Source organism: Bombina bombina, chromosome 9 (genome assembly GCF_027579735.1).
Source record: "Bombina bombina isolate aBomBom1 chromosome 9, aBomBom1.pri, whole genome shotgun sequence".
Taxonomy (NCBI): Eukaryota; Metazoa; Chordata; class Amphibia; order Anura; family Bombinatoridae; genus Bombina; species Bombina bombina.
The window spans coordinates 66,337,650-66,348,237 of record NC_069507.1 but is presented as its reverse complement, the minus strand read 5'-3'; the positions used below and the strand labels follow the sequence as shown (position 1 = coordinate 66,348,237).

General features: G+C 34.9%; 1 pseudogene; it reads left to right on the top strand.

Annotated features, from left to right (window-relative positions):
* The first annotated feature begins 3,022 nt into the window (after positions 1-3,022).
* Positions 3,023-8,861, top strand: LOC128640407 (bone morphogenetic protein 2-A-like; annotated as a pseudogene).
* Positions 8,862-10,588: the final 1,727 nt, after the last annotated feature.

Below are 10,588 nucleotides of genomic sequence, written 5' to 3'. Positions count from 1 at the left end.
GATAGAGCATGTAATTTTAAGCAACTTTCTAATTTACTCCTACTATCAAATTTTCTTCGTTCTCTTGCCATCTTTATTTGAAAAAGCAAGAATGTATGCATAAGAACTGGCCCATATTTAATTTCCGCACCTCAGTTGATGCTTTTTGATTGGTGTCTAAATGTAGCCACCAATCGGCAAGCGCTACCCCAGCTGTTGAACCAAAAATGGGCGGCTCCTATGCTTACATCCAAATAAGGATAGCAAGAGAACAAAGAAAATTTGATAATAGGGAGTATATTAGAATATTGCTTAAAATGGATGCTCTATCTGAATCATGAAAGTTTTATTTTTTACTAGACTATTCCGTTAAATACATTAGATTATTTATTATTAAACAATTGCGTGTGGGAAACTATTTGTTTCACTCTTGCAAAGTCTAAAGGGACATGAAACCCAATTTTTTTTTCTTTCATGATTCAGACAGAGCGTACAATTTTAAACAACTTTCCAATGCACTTCTATTATCAATTTTGCTTAATTCTCATTATATCCTTTATTGAAGTAGCAGAAATGGACTACTGTTAGCTAGCTAAACAATTGGTAAGCCAATTACAGGGCCACATATGAGCAACCACCAATCAGCAGCTAGCTCCCAGTTCATGAGCCTACCTGGGTATGCTTTTCAACAAAGGGACACCAAGAGAATGAGGCAAATTTGATAATAGGAGGGGGTAAACTAGGAAATTTTGTTAAAAGTACATACTCTGGGGCCGATTTATCAAGGCCTGAATGGCCCTTGATGCCCCTGTTTCGCGTCAGCCTTCAGGCTCGCTGGAAACAGCAGTTAAAAAGCGCTGCTCCTTAACCACGCCCGCTGGCCTCTGAGGCTGCGGACATCAATCCGCCCAATTGTATACTTTCGGGTTGATTGACACTCCCTGCTAGCCGCCGATTGGCCGTGAATCTGCAGGGACGGCATTGCACAAAGCAGTTCACTAGAACATTTGATAAATCGGCGCCCCTCTATCTGACTCATGAAGGGAATGATATTGGGTTTCATATTACTTAAAACTAGAACGCCAAGTGTACTCTCCAATAATGTCCTTGCCAAACAGAAGTTACATTAATATGTAGCTGCCAATCAGCAAACGGCAAGAGCGTGCCTGCTGTGCTGGTTTTTAACTATGTGGGGTAAAGTAAACTGTTTGTAACAAGCATTTGCACTATTAATAAAAGCATTTCATTATACAATAGAATGTCCATTTAAATGTGTTGACAATTAGAAAAAACAAAATACGGTGGTACAGGTATAAAAAACATTTTATCCAAACTGCTTGGGATTTCCGAAAAGTTTGGATTTTTTTATATTTTTATAGTTGCTTCTGTTAATATGGAACAGCTTGGAGAGAGTACGAGACCAAGGGGCCAAATTATCAGGGGCCGATATGGCCCCTGATCCCCCATTAAGGACCGCGTGCTCCACAACTGGTCCGCCGCCTCTGAGCAGGCGACAGCAATATCAACCCGATCAGAAACGATCGGGTTGATTGACACCCCCTGCTATCGGCCATTGGCCACGAATCTGCAGGGGGCGGCATTGCACAAGTAGTTCACCAATGTCTGTCATGTTTGGACATATGTTTAATAAATTGGCCCCCTAGTGTAAATGTCATGTCATTTAGGCAATATATTTACACCGCCATAAAACAGCTTATACATGTAACCTAAGAGTAGTTTTATATAATTTGTAATACTTTTGTATACACAGTCCCATCAGAAAGAACACTACAATGCTGTTATCAGAAAGGTAAAAGTTGTTTAAATAAATATAGACTGGGAATTTACATTTTATAACACAAAACCAAACCAAAGAAGGCAGGCAGAGGAAGATTGTGAATTACTAGCGGGGAGAAATGCTAATTTGTATCATTTTAAATTAAAAAAAAATATAATGATAAATGTCTGTATTTTACAATAATATGGATTTTGGAATTCCTGATTTTAGGGATATGGGCCCTATATCTCTATGCTGTGCTGTAAAGTATAACACGTGATCTAATGACTTTAGTGGTTCATCAGTGCCTTAATATTAATATTATTATTTTTATTTTTAATAATATTTAATAATAATAAACAATAGGGGAAAAGCACAGAACCCTGTGTTTTAGAGTGTTTAGAGTCATCCCCCAGTAAAGGTATTATATGTTTTCATAGAGCAATTTTTTTATATTTACATCCCACTAGGTAATAATAAGATAATAATAATAAACTTTATTTAGTGCAGCAGAGACTTCAAACACTAATATGAAGTAAAATACTTATTTACCTGTTGAGATACTATTATAAATATACCCAATAAAACAATATCTTCCAAACCAAACAAATAAGGTGTTATTAAAAATCACAAGTTTTTAAATAATTATAATTTACTACATTTGTTTAAAAAGTTATAAAAACGTATTCCTGACTTACTGCTCCTACATGTTATACATTAGGTTTATCCAAAAAGGAATGTGTTAAATAATTATGCTTCTGGTTACTTAGCACCCTGGGGACATTAACATAACCTGTATATGACAATGTTACAATAGAAACACTTTTGGGCTTGTTCACACTTATTGGGTTACTCCCCCCTTCAGTGAATAAAAAGATTAGCAATTCAGCAGAGGTGTTGGGGGGGTGGGGGTTACATGGCCTATATAAAGGGGGTCCAGGACCAGGGGCTTTACATACCAAACATCTCTAACATACAGAGGATCTGACAAGTGTGTGCACAGGAGAGACTGCAGAAGCTTTACAGACTGCAGATCTTGACACATTTCATCACTGCAAAACCTGAACATTTTGTGGATCCTAATTGGACTAGTAGATTGAGCTATTTTGGGGACTTTAGTTTGTCACAACATTGTGTGACATCATCATAGGATATAAGCACAATAGTAGCAGGTTTTGTCCTACATTAATTTAAAGAGATACCAGGTGTAGAGAGATTTTTGAATGTGAAAGTGTGTGTAGTGCCAATACAGCACAAAGTGCCAGTATGGGTTTAGCCCTACTCTGGCTCATCATCATCCTTCACTTTGGCTCTGTGGTGCTGTTCCATTTGGCGCTAAAGGAAGGGAGGTCACCTTTAAAGAATGCCCCTGTAACTGCAGTGGTATCTGAGGCTATCCAAAAATTGCAAGAGGTCTTATGCCATAGGGGAGATGCCACGATAACACTTTGCCAGGCAAAAAGCCTCCACAGTTCATGTTGGAACTATACAGCCAGGTGGCAGCGCCTGATGGCAGTACCAAAAGCACCTGGACTACGTAGAGGGCAATGTGGTTAGAAGTATTTGAAAATAAAGGTAAGTGTAAAGACACATTTTATATTAACTACTACATAAATACATTCATACATATATATGTACAATACAAAAATTCATATATATGTACATTAAATATGTACCTGCATGTACATAAATACATACTTATCTTCATGCACGCATACATAGATAAATACATATATATGTACATACATAAATTCATATATATGTACATAAATATATACCTGGCATGGCACATACATGTATATCTACATAAATATGTACCTGCATGCACACATACATATGTACATAATACATACATATCTGCATGCACGCATACATAGATAAATTCATATATATGTACATACATAAATTCATATATATGTACATAAATACATACCAGCACTGCACACATACAAAAGTTAAAAACAAAAAATACATACCTGCATGCACACATACATAGATAAATACATATATATGTATATAAATAACATACACACATCAAAAAATGTTTGGACGGTGTGCTATTGCACTGTAATGTTGTTTAAACCATGGAATAGTAGTATTAGGTCAATGGAACTAAAATGATACCCTGGTTCAGACACAGTATATAACTTTGAGAAAACAAGTATTTAGATAGTAATGAAAAGTTAGATAGATGCTTGGGTTATATGTTATGTTGCAAATTATGTAACTATATTGTCTGTTAACTTGGAGAATATTTACTTTGAAAATATATGACCGTAGGGGCAGGAATCATTACAACCTATCTAACCTCTTTTTAAATTCCATTTACCTAAAATGTATCCACCTCAACCGATAAATGAGTAAAGGGAACCCCCTCATCTATACTGAGTCTTAGAGATAAGATACGTAGGTATGCAAGAGTGACTTTAGGAATTAAATTATTGATCTTTTTTGTTCTGTTTAGAACATAATGTATTTATCTTTTCTCTCTAGGTTATGCAGAACCAGGACAACCTATTTTTTTCTTCAACATCTTCGACCGTTGGTAGGCAGTGAGGAAGATGTTGAAGGCAGAATTGCGTTCTTTTTAAATGGAAGCCCTTAGGAAAGCCCAAAGACAACCACTTCTGCGGGTAAGAAATCCACTTATTGGCATTTTAGTCAGTTTGTTGTGATTCTATCTGGTGCAATATTGTCATGTAGATTGTTAAAAAAAAAAACACTTTTTATGTCAAATGTATTTATTGGAGTGAGGTGCCTATTGCAAACCATGGAAATGATATGGGTAGATTTAAACGGACAGTCAAAAAATGGTTATTGTTTCAAAGAAGATAATCACTTTATTACCCATTCCCAGTCTTTGCACAGAAAACATGCTTATATTAATAAACTTTTTAGTCATCTTGTGATTACCTGTATCTGAGCATCTTCTGACTGCCCCCTGATCACATGACTTTTTATTATTATATATTGACTTGCATTTAAGCCATTAGTGCTGTGTTGTTAGAACCCACGGGCATGAGCACAAATCTTATCTATATGGCTCATATGAACTTAGCACTCCCCTGTTGTGAAAAGCTAATAAAAAAAGCACGTGGATCATGGGGCTGACTCTTTAGTGCCTTAGAAACAGACAGACATTTAGAAAATTTTAGAGGTTTAAATGTTATAAGTATACTTAATATAACAATGTTGGCTGTGCAAAGCTGGGAATGTGTACTAAAGGCATTATCTATCTTTTTAAACAATAACAATTTTGGTGTTGATTGTCCCTTTAAAAGGTGATTGTGTCATAAATGTACTTTTAGTACTGCCCAGCAAAATCATTTTTTCATAGTGTGTGTGTGTGGGTGTGTAGAGTGCTCATATTTAGCTTTGTGGCACAATACTTTGCTAAATAATTGCTAATTTTGCACCTTATGTATATTAAGCATTTATACAGAATTAATATTTTTTGTTTTAATTGGTCTATCAGCCCTGAGAGACAAATACGTGACCCATAATCTAAACGCACTGTTGGTTTACATAAACTTCTATGGATGTTAAGCGGTGAAAAGATTTATCAATTATAAACTAATTATATATTTGTGTTCACCATTGTGCTAGTACCACTAACCTGTCTCTTTAAACATTATTATTATTATTTTTAATTGAACCCACGCGCCTAATAGTGCTATCATAGCATACACCCATATCATAGGCCTTCTCTAAGGGCACTGCCGATATATATTGGGAGACTTTGTAAATTGGTGCCAGGTTAATTAGACTTACTATGCATCAACCTTTATTTATTTTACATATTGTCATTGTGTGTTACATGATAAGGAGTTCAATAAACAATGAGACGCTTGTTTAGCAAACAAGAAAACAATGTCAGTTTTCTTAGTTAGAGACAATTATCATCTTCATTAAGAAAAGCAATTAAGATAAACTGACTAATTGAATCATTAAATGTAAACATAGGAAAGGCCAAATTTTTATTAGGGCAATGTAGTAGGTATGTAAGTAACTGTAAATGTACAAATTATGTTTTTATGGTTTCAAAACTGTGTGTCTGTTTATCAACAACGACTATAGAAGTCTTTAATGAACAATCCACTGATAGAAATAAAATTATGCAAAAACATATCCCCCAATAGTGTTTATGAGCATTTAAGCAACATATTGTAATTTCTTTTTATGTGTGATTATTTTTTTACTTGAATATTTCTTTAACTTTTAATATTTCTGTGCTAATTATTATAACTATATATGCTTTAATATAGTCTTGAATGTAATTTTATAATTAATTTATTTGTTCATTCACCATTTGCTGTCACTGGCACCTGTTAGCTATGAAATGGTTATCTTTGCTTGAGGGGGTGACCACTTGTTATTTTTTGTGGAGCGAATACAAACTTAAAGGGATAGTAAACACTAAATTTTTCTTTTATGATTCAGATAGAGCATGCAATTTTAAACAACTTTCCAATTTAATTTATATCAAAATTTCTTCATTCTGTTGTTATCCATTGGCTGAAGAAACAGCATTGTACTACTGACAGGAAGCTGAAAATATATATTTAGCCAATCACAAGAGACAAATGTGTGCAGGCACCAATTAGCAGCAGTTCCCACTAGTGTAGCGATATGTGCGTATTCATTTTTTAACAAGGGATACTAAGAGAACAAAGCACATTTGAAAATAGAATGAATTTAAAAGTGTCTTAAAATGACATGCTCTATCTGAATCATGCAAGTATTAATTTTGAATTTCCTATCTTTTAATTATGGTGGTTTTTTCTGATTTTTTTCTGTTTTCTTCCCTCCGACAATGTCACCTAATCTTGTGTATTTAACATTTCCTTTATCCTTTTATAGGTGGGATTTATATGAGCTTGATGGACAGTGGGTCCAAACCTTTGCGAGGGGAATCTTATAGCCTCCAGACTTCTACCACTATATTCTCAGGGTTGGGAGGAGTTCAACGTTACTCATGACAGTAAGTAATTCACCTGTTTGATGCTTGCTTTTAATTTAAGTGGACACCATAATAGTGAGTGTAGTAAAAGAGTTTAGAGTTAAGTGTTTGGCAAGTTTTATAACCCTCAAGGTTTAAAATCTGTAAGTTGCACAATGTATAATATGTAAAAACACTTTTTTTTCAGTAGTTTTTTTATGATTATATGTTGGTCATGAAGTCTCTTGTGAGACTTCTGGGATGTTATGAATTGGATTGTTGTATTTTGAAAGTTTCTAGCATATATTTATGAATTTGTGTGAATTTGTTGGGTTTTCCTGCTCTGTTAACATGCTCTGACCACACTTGTGTTTTTCAGGTGTCTAGGTGGGGGTTGGAGACAACCGTACAAATCATGGGTTCTCATCACTTCCTATGTTACCCTCTGGGAACTACCTAGAGATGGATCTGTTGGGCTTAAGCAAACACTATACAGATGACAAGAGGTCCTATCTTGTCCTCTTCAGTGATGATGGAAGAAGAGGTATCCCTCACACCATGCTTGCGCCACCACCACCTCAAATGAAAGACACAGGTAAGATAACATTTTAAATTAAATTTAAAGGTGAATCAGACCTGTTACAAGTGCCTATGATTTATAGTTTCAGTAAAGAAAGAGAAATAGTGACTCAATATTAACGTCTTAGCAACAGCAAAAAAAGCTAAGATTTAAAGGGATAATTACACTTTCATGATTACAAATATCAAAAAGTTCACAATCTTTTTTTATATTCACTTTCGGAGGCCATGTGCAAGATTTTACAGTATATATATATATATATAGTGGTTCATTGAAAAAGTACAGTATTTTCGATACGAAACATGTTTGACCCATATATATTTATATGTAGAGTACAAATTCCCAAATCCGTAATTCTAACATCCAGACTTGTTCTAAAATCCATAATTGTTCACTAATTAAAAAAAAAAAAAAAAAAATTACTATTTTCCCTGCTTGTAAGTCACAAAGGTATTACAAACGTGACCTTTAGTTACATGTATAAGCTGTATTATTACATGTAAATATTACCTAAATGACATAAGATAATGTTGTTTACACTTGGTTCCATGTCCTCTCCCAACTGTCCCATTTTAAAGATGCAAATATTCCAAAATCCAAACTATTCCGAAATCCAAATCTAAAATGTATATGTATATATATATATATATACACACACACATTTTGTGAGGGGGCAGGGAAAATGGAAGTGACTTTGAAATTTGTCAGAAAAAGATTTACTACTCATTTGAAATTCAGACTAAGTGCTATTGCATTGTCTTACAATTATGCATCTGATGAGTATGCAATAATACTGTATTTAATGGTTATTTAATGAAATGCTCCATGTATGCTCCATACAAGCTAAATAAATTATTAATCAAGCAAGTAATCATATTGAGCACCATTTTTTCATTCAATTCCCTTAATGCTAAATAATATTTTACCTCTGATTTAAATATGATAAATTTATGTTTTCTTTATAGTATTGGGATATTTCTGTACTTATTTAAGACCTTAGTATAACCATTTATATATTGTAAAGGAGTATATTGGATATACTATATTTGAATGCCTGGATCATCTAGACTTTGCTGTATTTATTACCATAAGTGGGTTATGCTAACATAATCATTAAACCCTTATTTTATTTTGACTTTATTATTTTAGGTATAATGATGCAACCAGAGGATCCATCTATCCTTCTGCCTCCACAACACAAGTACCCAGTGGTAGTGGAACTGACCAAGAGTCGAAGGAATCAGAGAGTTGTTTGATGACAGTCAACCCCCATGCCAGAGAAAGCCCCTTTATGTGGACTTTGAGGAGATTGGATGGGCTGGATGGATAATTTCCCCTAAAGGCTATAATGCTTACTACTGCAAGGGCACTTGCCTCTTTCCGTTAGGTCAAGGGGTTATGGGGCCACCAATCATGCAACAGTACAGTCTATTGTCCATGCTCTCAAACTCAACAAGGATATCTCTACCCCATGCTGTGTCCCCGATAAGCTCAACTCTATCAATTTGTTGTACTTTGATGATGAAGAAAATGTTGTGCTAAACAATACGAGGACAGGTCGCTGGATCAGCTGTGGGTGTCATTGAGTGCATTTTATAATCAAATTATGCTCTCAAACATGTTCATTTATCAAGCAATGTCACAATCTGAACTCCGGAGAGGACATTATGGATTTGGGTATCCATGTAACACATAGACTTTTCCTCAAGTATTGAGATCCTTATTTAATTTGTAAAGACAGATTACAGTACTAAAGACCTTCTTGTGTATTTTATGGCAAATATCTAAGTCAGATCTTTATTTGAATTTATTGAGAGTATAACTGGATTTTAAAGTTTGGGGAAAGTAATATTAATTATTTTCCAATATATGCTTAATACAAATTAATCCCATATTAGTTAAATGTCCCTTAATTGCACCCATTCTTGGCTTGCAGTCAATTTTATGATATTTGTTAGACAAGACGCTTAACTTTGGGCCTAATGGTATAAAACTCACGGTCATGGGGAAGAAATCACATAATATCTTTGGATTTTTTTTTAGATATTAAATTGTAATGTAGTCTATTATTTACATCCAGAACCCTGAATAGTGAGATAAACATCTCTTGAACTATAATTTGCATTTCTAAAATTCTTTGAGGGACCTCACTGGGAGACTACTTAGATCAACTCGCCAGAGCAGAGAACTTTTAGATCATCGGACCCTTAGACAGATAGGTGTATGATAGGTAGTTGTCATTAAAGTTTTTAGAGGCCGTATTTATGAATGTCTTTCGGACCGGATCCGACAGTGCGGATCAGGTCCGACAGACATCGCTGAAAGCGGAGAGCAATACACTCTCTGTGTTCAGGCATTGCAGCCAGCACTCCTGAGAGCTGCTGGGTGCAAAACCCGCCGCCCTCTGCAGACCTCGCGGCCAATCGGCTGCAAGCAGGGGGGGTGTCAATCACACCCGATCGTACTCGATTGGGTTGAATTCCGGCGATTCCTGTCCGCCTCATCAGAGCAGGCGGACAGGGTTATGGAGCAGGCAGTCTTTAGAAACACGGGCCCTCAAGCTCCATAAGGAGACTTCATTGCATATCAAAACCATCATTAAAGGATGTCTTTCAAATTAGGGAAGATAAATACAAAAAAGTGATAACAGCATCTTTCCATTAAATAATAAACTTTTAAACCTGAATGTTTTTAGTAAAGGTCTTAAAGGGATAGTAAACTCAATTTTTTTTCTTTCATAATCAGATAGAGCATGCAACTTTAAGCCACTATTCAATTTTACTCCTGTCATCAATTTTTCACTATTCTCTGGTATTTTTATTTGAAAAAATAGGAAATATAAGCTAGGGAGTCGGCCTATTTTTGGTTTCAGCACCCTGGCTAGCACTTGTGATTGGTGGATTACATTTAGCCACCAATATAGAGTTCAACCAAGGTTCTCAACCAAGCTTACATTCTAATAAAGATAACAAGAGAACAAAGACAAATTGATAATAGGAGTAAATTAGAAAGTTGCTTAAAATTGCATGCTCTATCTGAATCATGAAAGAAAAAAAATGGGGGTTTTCTATCCCTTTAAGTGATATTGCATATATATTTCTGAAGTCAGAGTCATATTAAACTATTGCATTGCATTCATTTAATTAATAGCTTATACACATGAATGTGAAAATTATGTAAAGGGTATAAGAGACTTTGAACCATTGGCCTTAATACTAGCGCATATTGTTGGAGTAAGGTTCAAGGGAGTTATGGAGACTAGCAGGTGAATTTATAAGGAGGTTAATTACTTTGATTTGGATCATCATTTAAC